The following is a 15,005-nucleotide window of genomic DNA, read 5'->3' on the forward strand; positions in this document are numbered from 1 at the left end:
AGAGCATGTGTCCTTATTACAAGTTGGAACATCTTCTGAGTATATTCCCAGGAGAGGAACAGAAGTGGATGCTCACAGTCATCTATTGGATGGAACACAGGGCTCCTAATGAAGGAGCTAGAGAAAGTACCCAAGGACCTAAAGGGGTCTGCAACCCTATAGGAGGAACAACAATATGAACTAACTAGTACCCCCCAGAGCTGTGTCTCTAGTTGCATATGTAGCAAAGGATGGCGTAGTCGCCCATCAATGGGAGGAGAGGCCCTTGGTATTGCGAAGATCATATGCCAGGAGAATGCCAGGGCCAGGAAGTGGGAGTGGGTGGGTTGGAGAGCAGAGCTGGGGGAGGGCATGACGGTAGCATTTGAAATGTAAATGAAGAAAATATCTAATAAAAATGCCTTAATAAATAAAAAGAAAAGAAAAGAAGAACTAACAGACATCTAAATAACATTTCACCCAAACACAAGGGAGTATACCTTCTTCTCAGCACCTTAGGGGACATTCTTCAAAATTGACTATATACTGAGTCACAAAGCAAACCTCAAGAGATACAAGAAAATTGGGGAGACAAAAGCCTCTATGTACTATCAGAATACCATGGATTGAAGCTGTGTTTCAACAATAGAAAGCCTACAAATTCATAGAAACTCAAGAATTTTATAATGAATAAATACGGGGTCAAGACAGAAGCAAATAAAGAAGTAAAAGACTTTTTAGAATTCACTGAAAATTGAAACTTAATGCACAACATGCCCAAACATATGGGACACAATGAAAGCCGTGCTAAGAGGAGGAATTTTATAACACTAAATCCCTACATAATAAAAATAAATAAATAAAAGAAAAGAAGAGAAAAGATAGTAAAAGAAAAGAAAAGGAGAGAAAAGAAAGTAAAAGAAAAGAAAAGAAATTGGATCTTATATTACCAACTTATCAGCACTCCTAAGAGTTCTAAAACAAAAAGAAGAAATCACACACAAGAGAAATAAATGGAAGGAAATAATAAAACGGAGAGCCAAAATCAATAAAACAAAAGCAAAGAGAACAAGACAAAAAAGTGAAACAAAGAAAGAGTTGATTATTTGAGAAAATCAACATGGTAGACAAACTCTGACCCAAACTACCTAAGAAACAGAAAGAGTATTTTCTTAATTTAGAAAAATTAAGAAAATCAGGTGAATGGAGAGCCATAATAATAGACACAATAGAAATACTAAAACAAATTAGGTCATACTTCAAAGCCCGCTGTCCACAAAACTAGATAACCTAAAAGAAAGAAAGAGAGAAGGAAAGAAAGAAAGAAAGAGAGAGAGAGAGAGAGAGAGAGAGAGAGAGAAAGAAAGAAAGAAAGAAAGAAAGAAAGAAAGAAAGAAAGAAAGAAAGAAAGAAAGACAGACAGACACATGGGCAACATTTTCTCAATAGACACCTCACACCAAACTTAAATCAAGATCAGATAAAAGAATTAAATAGACATATAGCCTACAAGGAAATAGAAGCAATCATTAAAAGTCTCCTAACAACAACAAAATAATAATAATAATAATAATAATAATAATAACAATATATAATAAGTCCAGGGCCAGACAGTTTTAACACAGAATTCTATCAGACTTTGAAAGAAGAGCTTAGACCAATATGCCTCAAACTATTCCATAAAATAGAAATAGAAAAACATCACCAATTTTTTTATGTGTCCACTGTTACCCTGAAACTCAATCCACATAAAGATTCACCAAAGAAAGAAAATTATAGACCAATTTCCCTCATGGACATAATGCAAAAAAATACTTTTAAAACACATGCAAGCTAAATGCATAAACACATCAGAAACACCATCTACCATAATAAAGTAGGCTTCATTCCAGAGATGCATAGATGGATCAACATAAGAAAATCTGTTAACATAAGAAAGTCCAGCATATAAACAATCTAAAAGAAAAAAATCATATGATCATTTAATTAGATGCTGAAAATGCCTTTGACAAAATCCAACATACTATTATATTAATAGTCTTGAAGAGATCAAGGATACAGAAGAAATACCTACACTTACTAAAGGCAATTTACCACAAGCATGTATCCAACATCAAATTAAACAGAGAAAATCTCAAACAATTCCACTAAAATCAGTAACATGACAAGGCTGTTCACTTTCTCCATACCTATTCAATATAATACTGGAAGTTCTAGCCACAGCAATAAGATTATTAAAGGAGATCAGAGGAATTCAAATAGGAAAGAATTCAAAGTATCACTATTTGCAGATGGCACTATAATACATATAAGCAATCCCAATAATTATACCAGGGGACTCCTACAGCTGATAAGCATCTTCAGCAAAGTCACTGGGTACAGAATTAACTAAAACAAAAATATTAATATCCTTCTTGTATACAAATTGCAAAGGGATGAGGATAAAGTCAGGGAACCAACACCAAATAGTCACAAGTAACATAAAACAATCCTGGAGTAACTCTAACCAAGCAAATGAAAGAACGGTACCTTTAAAAGCCCAAGGCCTTGTTTTTACTATTATTAGATATTTTCTTTATTTTCATTTTTATTGTTACCCTCTCACCTAGTTTCCCCTTCAAAAATCCCCTAAACTCTCCCCCCTCCCCCTGTTTCCCAACCCACCCACTCCCAATTAATGGCCCAGGCATTCCCCTATACTGGGGCACAGAACATTCACAGGACCAAGGGCCTCTCCTCCCATTGTTGACCAACTAGGCCATCCTCTGCTACATCTGCAGCTAGAGCCATGAGTCTCTCCCTGTGTTTTCTCTGATTGGTGGTTTAGTCCCAGGGAGCTTTGGGATTACTGGTTAGTTCATATTGTTGTTCCCCCTAGGGAGCTGCAAACCCCTTCAGCCCTTTCAGCCATTTCTCTAACTCCTCCACTGGGGACCCTGTGCTCAGTCCCATATTTGGCTGCCAGCATCCACCTCTGTATTTGTTAGGCTCTAGCAAAGCCTCTCAGAAGACAGCTATATCAGGCTCCTGTCAGCAAGTACTTGTTGGAATCCACAATAGTGTCTGGGTTTAAGTGTCTGTTTATGGGATGAATCCCCAGGTGTGGCAGTCTCTGGATGGCCTTTCCTTCCATCTCTGCTCCACACTTTGTCTCTGTAACTCCTTCCATGGTTATGTTGTTCCCCCTTATAAGAAGGATCAAAGTGTCCACACTTTGGTCTTCCTTCTTCTTGAGTTTCATGTGTTTTGCAAATTGTAGCTTGGGTATTCTGAGCTTCTGGGCTAATATCCACTTATCAGTGAGTGCATAGCATGTGTGTTCTTTTGTGACTGGGTTACCTCACTCAGGATGATATCTTCCAGATCCATCCATTTGTCTAAGAATTTCATGAGTTCATTGTTTTAATAGCTGAGTAGTACTCCATTGTGTAAATGTATCACATTTTCTGTATCCATTTCTTTGTTGAAGGACATCTGGGTTCTTTCCAGCTTCTGGCTATTATAAAGGCTGCTATGAACATAGTGGAGCATGTGTCCTTATTTTACAAGATGGAGCATCTTTTGGGTATATGTCCAGGGGTGGTATTGCTGAATCTTGCCGTAGAACTATGTCCAATAATCTGAGGAACCACCAAACTGATTTCCAGAATGTGGTTGTACCAGATTGTAATTCCACCAGCAATGGAGGAGTGTTCATCTTTCTCTACATCCTCTCCAGCATCTGCTGTCACCTGAGTTTTTGATCTTAGGCATTCTGACTGGTATAGGTGGAATCTTAGGGTTGTTTTGATTTGATTTGCATTTCCCTGATGATTAAGGATGTTGAATATTTTTTTAGGTGCTTCTCAGCCATTCAGTATTCCTCAGTTGAGAATTCTTTGTTTAGATATGTACACATTTTTACGAATATTTGGTTTTCTGGAGTCCAACTTCTTGAGTTCTTTATATATGTTGGATATTAGCCCCCTATAGGATTTATGATTGATAAAGATCTTTTCCCAATCCGCTGGTTGCCATTTTGTCTTATTAACTGTGTCCTTTGCCTTACAGAAGCTTTACAATTTTATGAGGTCCTGTTTGTCAATTCTTGATCATACAGCACAAGCCATTGCTGTTCTGTTCAGGAGATAAGAATGGATCAAATCACATTTTTCTACATCCTTACTGTCAGTTGAGCCAGTACCATTTCTTGAAAATGCTGTCTTATTTCCACTGCATGGTTTTAGCTTCTTTGTCAAAGATTAAGTGACCATAGTGTATGGGTTCATTTCTGTATCTTCAATTCTATTCCACCGATCTACCTGTCTTTCACTGTACCAGTACCATGCAGTTTTTATAATAATTGCTCTGCAGTACAGCTTGAGTTCAGGGATGGTGATTCCACCACAGGTTCTTTATTATTGAAAATAGTTTTTGCTATGTTAGGTTTTTAGTTTTTCCAGATGAATTTGCAAATTGCCATTTTAAATCTGTGAAGAATTGAGTTGAAATTTTGATGGGGATTGTATTAAATCTGTAGATTGCTTTTGACAAGATAGCCATTTTTACTATATAAATCCTGCCAATAATGAGCATGGTATATTTTCCATCTTCTGAGATCTTCTTCTATTTCTTTCTTCAAAGACTTATAGTTATTATCATACAGATTTTTCACTTTAGTCAGAGTCACAGCAAGGTATTTTATATTATATGTGACTATTGTGAAGGGTGTTATTTCCCTAATTTCTTTCTCAGCCTGTTTATCATTTGTGTAGAGAAAGACCACTGAGGCCACTGATTTTTTTTGTTGTTGTTGTTAATTTTGTATCCAGCTGCTACACTGAAGCTGTTCATCAGGTTTGGGAGTTCTCTGGTGGAATTTCTGTGGTCACTTATTTATACCATCACATCATCTGCAAATAGTGATATGTTGACTTCTTCCGTTCCAATTTGTATTCCTTTGAGCTCCTTTTGTTGTCTAATTGCTCTGGCTAGGACTTCAAGTACTGTATTGAATAAGTAGGGAGAGAGTGGGCAGCCTTGTCTAGTCCCTAATTTTAGTGGGATTGCTTCAAGTTTCTCTCTATTTAGTTTGATGTTGGCTGCTGGTTTGCTGTATATTCCATTTCTTATGTTGAGGTATGGACCTTGAATTCCTGATCTTTCTAAGACCTTTATCATGAACAAGTGTCGGATTTTGTCAAATGCTTTTTCAGCATCTAATGAGATGATCATGTGGTTTTTGTCTTGTGTTTGTTTATAAAGTGAATTACATTGATGGATTTCAGTATATTGAACCATCCCTGCATCCCTGGCATGAGGCCTATTTGATCATGATGGATGATCGTTTTGATGTGTTCTTGGATTCCATTTTTCAAGAATTTTATTTAATATTTTTGCATCTATATTGATAAGGTAAATAGGTCTGAAGTTCTCTTTCTTTGTTGGGTCTTTGTTTTAGGTTTCAGAGAAATTGTGGCTTCATAGAATGAATTGGGTAGAGTACCTTCTTTTTCTATTTTGTGGAATAGTTTGAGGAGTATTGGAATTAGGTCCTCTTTGAAGGTCTGAAAGAACTCTGCACTAAACCCATCAGGTCCTGGCCTTTTTGTTGGTTGGGAGACTATTAATGACTGTTTGTATTTCTTTAGAGCATATGGGACTGTTTAGATTATTAATCTGATCCTGATTTAACTTTGGTACCTTGTATCTGTCTAGAAAATTGTCCATTTCATCCAGGTTTTCCAGTTTTCTTGAGTATAGGATAGTATAGCTTATAGTAGGATCTGGTGATTTTTTGGATTTCCTCAGATTCTATTGTTGTGTCTCCCTTTTCATTTCTGATTTTGTTAATTAGGATACTGTCCCTGTGGCCTCTAGTTAGTCTGGCTAAGGGTTTACCTTGTTCATTTTCTCAAAGAACCAGGTCCTGGTTTGGTTGATTCTTTGTATAGTTATTTTTGTTTCTATTTGGTTGACTTCAGCCCTGAGTTTGATTATTTCCTGCTGTGTACTCCTCTTGGGTGAATTTTCTTGCTTTGTTCTAGAGCTCTTAGGTATGCTGTCAAGTTACTTGTGTATGCTCTCTCCAGATTAATTTTGAAGGCACTGAAAGCTATGTGTTTTCTCTTAGGACTGCTTTCTTTGTGTCGAATAAGTTTGGATATTTTGTGGCTTCATTTGATTAAACTCTAAAAAGTCTTTAATCTCTTTATTTCTTCCTTGACCGAGTTAACATTGAGTAGAGTGTTGTTCAGCTTCCATGTGTATATGGGCTTTCTATTATTTATATTGTTATTGAAGACCAGCCTTATTCTGTAGTGATCTGATAGGATTCATGGGATTATTTCAATATTTTTGTACCTGTTGAGGCTTGTTCTGTGACTGGTTATATGGTCAGTTTTGGAGAAGGTACCATGAAGTCCTGAGAAAAAGATATATCCTTTTGTTTAGGATAAAATGTTCTGTAGATATCAGTTAAATCTATTTGTTCCATAACTTCTGTTAGTTTCACGGTGTCTCTGTTTATTTTCTGTTTCCAAGATATGTCCATTGATAAAAGTGGGGTGTTGAAATCTCCCACTATTATTGTTTGAGGTGCAATGTGTGTTTTGATCTTTATTAAAGTTTTGTTAATGAATGTGGTTGCCCTTGCATTTGGAGTATAGATGTTCAGGATTTCTTTTCTGGTCAAAATTATTTGGATTTCTGTAGGCTTCTTGTATGTCCATAGGCATTTCGTTCTTTAGGTTGGGGAAGTTTCCTTCTACAATTTTGTTGAAGATATTTACTGGCCCTTTAAGTTGGAAGTCTTCCTTCTTGCCTATACCTATTATCCTTTGGTTTGGTCTTCTCATTGTGTCCTAGAGTTTCTGGATGTTTTGGGTTAGTATCTTTTTGTATTTTACATTTTCTTTGATTGTTGTCTCAATGTTTCCTATGGTATCTTCTGCACCTGAGATTTCCTCTTTCATCTCTTGTATTCTGCTTGTTATGCTTGCATCTATGGCTCCTGACTTCTTTCCTAGGTTTTCTATTTCCAGAGTTGTCTCCCTTTGTGGTTTTTTTTTGTTTGTTTGTTTCTACTTCCATTTTTATATCCTGGTTGGTTTTATTCAGTTCTTTCACTTATTTGGATGTGTTCTCCTGTATTTCTTTTCTTTTCTTTTTCTTTTTCTTTTTTTTTTTTTTTGGACAGGTTTTCTCTCTATAGCCTTGGCTGTCCTATAATTCACTCTGTAGACCAAGCTGGCCTAGAACTCAGAAATCTGCCTGCTTCAGCCTCCCAAGTGCTAGGATTAAAGGATGCACCACCACTGCCTGGCTTCTCCTGTATTTCTTTAAGGGATTTACTTATGTCCTTCTTATAGTCCTCCATCATCATCATGAGAAGTGACTTTAGATCCATGTCTTGCTTTTCTGGTGTGATGGTGTATCCAGGACTTGCTATGGTGGAAGAGCTGGATTCTCATGATGCCAAGTAACCGTGGATTCTGTTCCATCTGTTCTTATTCTTGCCTTCTACCATCTGATTATCTCAAGTGCTCACTGCCCTCAATATAGATATATTGGAGCCTGTCCTTCCTGTAATTCCAGTTGAGTCAGAACTTCTCAGAGTCCAGCTTTCTTTGTGATCCTGTGATTCTGAGATCTTGTGATGCTGAGATTCTGGGTATGTCAGAGTTCTTGGCAGTCAAGCTTCCTCTGAGACACTGAGATCCTGGTGTGAACAAGCTCCTGGGGTCCTGGGATCCTGGGATCTTAAGATCCTGGGTGTTTTAGAGCTCCTGGAAGTGGTACCTCCTCTGGGGACTGTGGGGCAAATCATGGTAAACCAGCACCAACTGGAAGAAACCTGAGCCACTGGTTGGGCATTGTTCCTGTGTCTGTGCTCCAGTTGTCCCCAGGAACCCTGGTTTTGTTGTAACAGATGTTGTATTCCACTCACCAGTGATCGTAAAATCCTGGGCATGCTAGGGTGCCTGTAGGGTGGAGAGTCCTCTGGAGACTGTGGGTCTGTCTGCTGAGTTCGGGCCCAAGGTGGCCCAGCAGGGGTGCCAACTGGAGGAACTCAAGTCTTTTTAAAAAGAAATTAGAAGATACCAGAAGATGGAAAGATCTTGCATTATCATGAATAGGCAGAATTGGACATCTTATGAAAAGCAATCTACGGATTCAATGCAATCCCCATGAAAATTTCAAAAAAATACTTTACAGAGCTTGAAATAACAATATTTGCCTTTATATTAATAAAACAAAACACCCAGGATCTCTAAAACAATCCTAAACAATAAAATAACATCTAGAGTTATCACCACACCTGATCTCAAGCTACAACAAAGAAATAATAGTAAAAACCACATGGTATTGGCAAAGCAAATAAACAATCAAAACCAGACACATTTATCAACTGGGTCATATCAAAACGCAGTAAACCTGATTTTTTAATATAAAGAAGTCATAAATATGCAATGGAAAATGCATCTTCAACAAATGGTGCTGATCTAACTAGATGTTGATATGTAGATGAATTCAAAGAGAACATACCTATTTCCCTGTACAAAACTCAAGTCCAAGTGGATCAAAGACCTCCACATAAAACCAGAAACACTTGTAGGCACCAGTGGCCATTGGTTACTGGGTTCCTGAAAGGAAAGCTGGGAATTGATAGGAAGGACAGCAAGAGAAATAATGAGCCAAGGCAAAGTTCTCTGACCAAGGCTCAACTTTAATTCTTCAGACTGATTTTTAAAGGGGGGAATTCATCCCCCAATTATCCCAGGATCTAGTCAGGAAAGGAAGCTCAGGTACTCAGCCAGTAGTGGCTTCTTGCAAGAAGCCACAGATGTAGCAGGAAAATAGACTTTACCGATGTCAGAAGACTTTACCCTAGGTAGACTAGCTGACTGTGGTAGACAAGGTCTATCTAATTCAGCCCACTAAAGGCTGTGGAGAGGGCACAGACACTGAATCTGATAGAAGAGAAAGTGGAGAATAACCTTGAAAGCATAGGCATAGAAGGCAGTTTCCTGAAGGCAACACCAATTGGCCAGGCAATAGTATCAACAATTTCTACATGGGACCTCATGAAACTGAAAAGTTTCTATAAGGAAAAGGACAATGACAATAGGGCAAAACAGCAGCCTATAGATTGGGAAAGATCTTCACAATGTCTGATGGAGAACAAATATCCAAAATATATAAAGAACTCAAGAAACCTGACATCAACAGTCCAATCCAATTAAAATATGAGATACAGAACTAAACAGAATTTTCAATGGAGGAATCTCTAATTGCCAAAAAATATTTAAAGAAATATTTAACATCCTTAGCCACCAGGGAAATACAAATCAAAACAACTCTCAGATTCCATCTTATACCTTTCATAATGGCTAAAATCAAAAGCACGAGTGACAGCTCATCCTGACAAGGATGTAGAGCAAGGGGGAAACTTTTCCATTGTTTAAGGGAGTGCAAACTCATAAAACCTCTATGAAAATCAGTATGGTATCTCCTCAGATATTGGGAATAGAATGAACTCAAGATCTGTCTGTCCCACTCTCGGCCATATACCCAAAAGATGCTCCACCATACCACAAGGACAATTGATGAACTATGTTCAGAACAGCTTTATTTATAATAGCCAAACACTGGAAACAAACAAAATGCCCCTCAACTGAAGAATGGATAAAGAAAATGTGGTTCATTTACACAATGGAGTTACTCAGCTCTTAGACATCGTGAAATTTGCTGCCAAATAGATGGAACTAGAAAAAAAAAATCATCCTGAGGGAGGTAACTCAGGCCCAGAATTACAAACACCCAAAGTGCTCCCATATAAGTGAATATTAGCTGTAAAGTGCAATAACACTACACTCCACAGACCCAGAGAGGCTAATTAACACAGAGAGCTTAAGGGAGTCACAAGAATCTCCCTTTGAAGAAGAAGAAGAATAGATTTCCATGTCGACTAGGAGCTTGTGGTGATCAGAACAGAAAGGATCAGGTGGGGGTTGGGGGAGGAACACTTGGAGAGATGACTGGAATAGTGAGGCATTTCAGAAGTAAGGTAGAAACCTAATGCAATGAAACTCCACAGAATCTATGAGGGTAACACTAGTAAAGACCCAAAGTAATGGGAACATAAAGCCTGAAAGGGCCAAGTCCTATAAACAGTCAAGGCCTCAAGTGGAGGGATTGGAAGACCAACTCAGCCTCAAAACTTCCAACATGCAGTTTGCCATACCTGCAGAGTATTCTAGGACCATAGGCTTGGCATAATTGTCATCAGGAAGGCCAGAGAAATTTCATCCAGCAACTGATGGGAGCAGATTCAGAGTTCCACAGACAAATATTGGGCAAAACTCAGGAAATATTGTGTATGAGGCAGAGGAAGGATTGGAAGAGCCAGAGAGATGTCACACAAGAACAAGTCCCACAGACTGGGACTCAAGTGGGCTCACAAAGATCAGGAAGCCTGTATAGGTCTGACATTGGTCCTCTGCATATCTGTTATAGTTGTGTAGCTTGGTGTTCTTGTGAGATTTGTAAAAGTGGCAGGGTGTCTCTGACTTTTTGGTTGCCTTTGAGTCCCTTTTCTTTCTACTGGATTGACTTGTCCAGACTTAATGTGAGAATGTGCCTCATCTCCTCATCTCGTGGTAGCTTGCTATGCTGTATTTGGTTAATGCTCCTGGAAGACCTGTTCTTTTCTGAGGTGATGTGGATGGGGGGTGTATCTGAGGGAAAGGGAAAGTGGGTGAGAAAGACTTGTTGGTGGGGAAACTGCAGTTGAGATGTTAATATATGAAGAAGAATAAATAAAAAGAGGAAAAAACAGCAAAACTATATTGTGTGTAGCTTGATGAAATCAGAAATGGACTGTAAAAGACTGAGTCTGAGCAACCTTCTAAACACTCAATGAAATTTGAGTTTCAAGCCAAGTGCTTATAAAAAAGGACAAAAGAGTGAAAGACAGAGAGGTATCTAAAAGATTTATTTCTACAAAGTGTTCTCTAGATGTAGGACTGGCTTCCAGAAGTTGTCACCTGTTTTGAATACCCAATGGTACTGAGTACAAATCAAGATGTGACAAAGAGCTCAGAGTCATGAGTGTTACACAACTTCATGTATCAAAAGTGCTTAGGGTCAACCCACAATCCTACTTCTAGTCCCACAAGCCCTCTTTATTCACTAGCTACCTTTGCTGAGTTAGATGCTTCTTTTCTTTGCCTTCTCTATTTCCAACTTAATACAATCTGCAAAATAACCATCCTTCTTCCAGATCACAGCCCACTATCCCTTCTCTGTTCCTGAGCCACATTTTCTGAGTAAGTCATTTCTTCCTTTTCCCATCTTTCCACATACCACACTATCTACACCCTTTGTCCTCACCACACTGCCTGTAACCATCTCCTTATCCACAGGCATATGAATAGATCCATAGCCTTCAAACCTGCTCTCTTCAAAAGCCACCTCTGACTGGTAAGATGATGCTTTCCTCTCCCATTCTGTCTTCTGTCCACTCACACCCCTGTACCCAGTAGCCTAGCTTCAGACTCATGGTTTTGGAACCTTGTCTACATAGCCAGCTTATCCATAATATTTTCCAACCTACCTCACGTGCTGCACTTCCTGTTACCACATCAAACATACAACCAAAGAAAGAACTCCACATGCCCAGGTCAAATCTCAAAATCAAAAACAGTATGAGCAAATCTCCCTTCAAACCCACAAGTCCTACAGAAATGTAATTCTGTAATAAGAACTACTTACATGAGCTCCCGTGACACAAAATTAAAAAGAATGACCGCAATCTTTATCAAGGAATTAAAAGAAAACATGAATGGATACTCTATTGAACTCAAAGATGACAATAATAAACATGTAATGTTTATGTGATGGCCAATAAAATACAAAAGGCATAGCTGTGTTTTTTTAAAAAAAATTACAACAAGCACAAAAACAAAACAAGAACAAAAATAAAACCTTCGACCAATATATCTAATAAACATAGATGAAAAAATCCTTAATAAGACACTAGCAAACTAAATACAGACACACAAATCAAGAAACTCCTTCACCACAGGAAGGTGATTGTACCCCAGATATTCAATCCTGATGCAACAGACATGGTCAACAGATACCAAAAATCATAAAATGGATGTAAAAACAGAAATCACATGACCATCCCAATACCTTCAGAAAATAACTGTTGAAAAAATTCAGTATGTTTTCATAAAATAGTCTAGAGTGAGTAGATCTCTCTGAAGGAACTTCAAAACAATAAAGATTATGTATAACCAACCAAAAGGTAACTTTGCTCTAAATGAAAAAAAAAAAACCACTCAAGGAAATCCCATTAAAATCAAGAATGAGACAAAGAAAATCAACTTACAAAACTCAGTAGCCTTTCTGTATACCACCAAAAAATACACTGAGGAGTTAGTCACATATTCTGAATAACAACACCATAATAATATATACAAGATAACAAAATAAATTGGAATAAACATGACCAAGAAGCTGGAAGTACTCTACAATGACAACAAATCTACTAGAAAGATATGGCGAAATATACTACAAAATAAAAAGGCATCTCATATTCATAGGCAAAAAGAATTAATATTGTGAAAATGACTATCTTAACAAAACCAATTTAGAGATTCAATGCAAACTGAATTCAGCTCAAAATCCTCACAATAATTTTCGCAGAAATAGAAAAACTGTCCAAAAATTCATATGAAACAACAAAAACAACAAAAGACCTCACATAGTCAAAGCAATACTGAGCAAAAAGAATGCTAGAAGTATTGCTATTTCCACCTTCAAGTTAGATTATTATAGAGCTATAGAAATAAAAGGAATATGGTTCTGTACAAAAGCAGACATGTAGATGAAATAGAATAAAAGTATATCAAACATGAGTACTTGTTACTACAACCATCTGATATTTGACAAAGGGAAGACAATGCACACTGCGGGGCAGGAGACAGCAACTTTAATAAATGTTGCTGGGAAACCTGAATTTTCAAATGCAAATGAATGAAATGAGATATCTGTCACTATGCACAAAAGTTAGATCTAAATGCATTCAAAACTTCAATTTGAAACCCGAAACACAAAATTTTGTAGAAAACATAGGCAGTACTCTACATGACATTGAATATAATTTTATTTGCCCATAAATTGAAGACAATAACTGATAATTGAGCTCTCAGAAAAATAAAATGTTTTGTACAGCTTAGGAAACAATAAAGTGAATGAAGAAGAAACCCATAGAATGGGAAACAATCCAGCTATAGATCTAGCAGAGGAGTAGTATATAGAACACACGAAGAACTCAAAAATCACAGAATCAAAGAAACAAATTATCCGAATTGTAAAAATGGACTAAAAATCTAAACAATAATTTCCTAATAGAAGTAATAAAAGTACATTCTGAGAGGCATTGGGAAATAATGAATAATTTATGGTAATGTATATTTTATCAATACAGACAGTAACTTGAATAAATACACTAAAACTTTTTGTAGCTTATATTGCTTTTCAATATAATCTTGTAATTAATTGCTATTTTACATATGTAATACATTAATTAATGTCAAATACCAAGTTGCCTTATAATGTATTTTGAATTGCTTCCTGTGGCAAATGAGAAACAAGCTCTATTTTTATTTATTTTTTACTTTTTTATGTATTTTTTTATTAGGTACTTTCTTCATTCATATCTCCATTACTATTCCAAAAGTCTCTCACACCCTCCTCCCCCCACTCCCTCACCCACCCACTTCCACTTCCCGGCCCTGGCATTTCCCTGCACTGAGGCATATAAAGTCTGCATGACCAATGGGCCTCTCTTTCCACTGATGGCCGACATATGCAGCTAGAGACACGAGCGCCCGTGGGGCACTGGTTAGTTCATATTGTTCTTCCACCCATAGGGTTGCAGCTCCCCTCAGCTCCTTGGGTACTCTCTCTAGCTCCTCCATTGAGGACCCTGTGATCCATCCAAAGGCTGACTGTGAGCATTCACTTCGGTGTTTGCTAGACCCCGGCATAGTCTCACAAGAGACAGCTATATCAGGGTCCTTTCAGTAAAATCCCGCTAGTGTATGCAATGGTGTCAGCGTTTGGAGGCTGATTACGGGATGGATCCCCAGATATGGCAGTGTCTAAATGGTCCACCCCTTCGTATCAGCTCCAAACTTCGTATCTGTAACTCCCTCCATGGGCGTTCTGCTCCCAATTCTAAGAAGAGGCAAAGCATTCACACCCTGGTCTTTGTTCCACCTCAGTCTTTTTTTTTTTTTAATATTTTTATTACATATTTTCCTCAATTACATTTCCAATACTATCCCAAAAGTCCCCCATAGCGCCCCCCACTTCCCTACCCACCCATTCCCATTCTTTTGGCCCTGGCATTCCCCTATATTGGGGCATATAAAGTTTGCAAGTCCAATGGGCCTCTCTTTCCATTGATGGCCGACTAGGCCATCTTTCGATATATATGCAGCTAGAGACAAGAGCTCCAGGGTTCTGGTTAGTACATCATGTTGTTCCAACAATAGGGTTGCAGATCCCTTTAGCTCCTTGGGTACTTTCTCTAGCTTCTCCATTGGGAGCCCTGTGATACATCCAATAGCTGACTGTGAACATCCACTCCTGTGTTTGCTAGGCCCCGGCATCGTCTCACAAGAGACAGCTATATTTGGGTCCTTTCAGCAAAATCTTGCTAGTGTATGCAATGGTGTCAGCGTTTAGAAGCTGATTATGGGACGGATCCCTGGATACAGCAGTCTCTAAATCGTCCATCCTTTCATCACAGCTACGAACTTTGTCTCTGTAACTCCTTCCCTGGGTGTTTTGTTCCCAATTCTAAGAAGGTGCACAGTGTCCACACTTTGGTCTTCATTCTTCTTGAGTTTCATGCGTTTATCAAATTGTATCTTATATCTTGGGTATCCTAAGTTTTGGGCTAATATCCACTTATCAATGAATACATATTGTGTGAGTTCTTTTGTGATTGTGTTACTTCACTCAAGATG

This window comes from Mus caroli, unplaced genomic scaffold (genome assembly GCF_978045245.1).
Source record: "Mus caroli unplaced genomic scaffold, Mus_caroli_1 scaffold_1, whole genome shotgun sequence".
Taxonomy (NCBI): domain Eukaryota; kingdom Metazoa; phylum Chordata; class Mammalia; order Rodentia; family Muridae; genus Mus; species Mus caroli.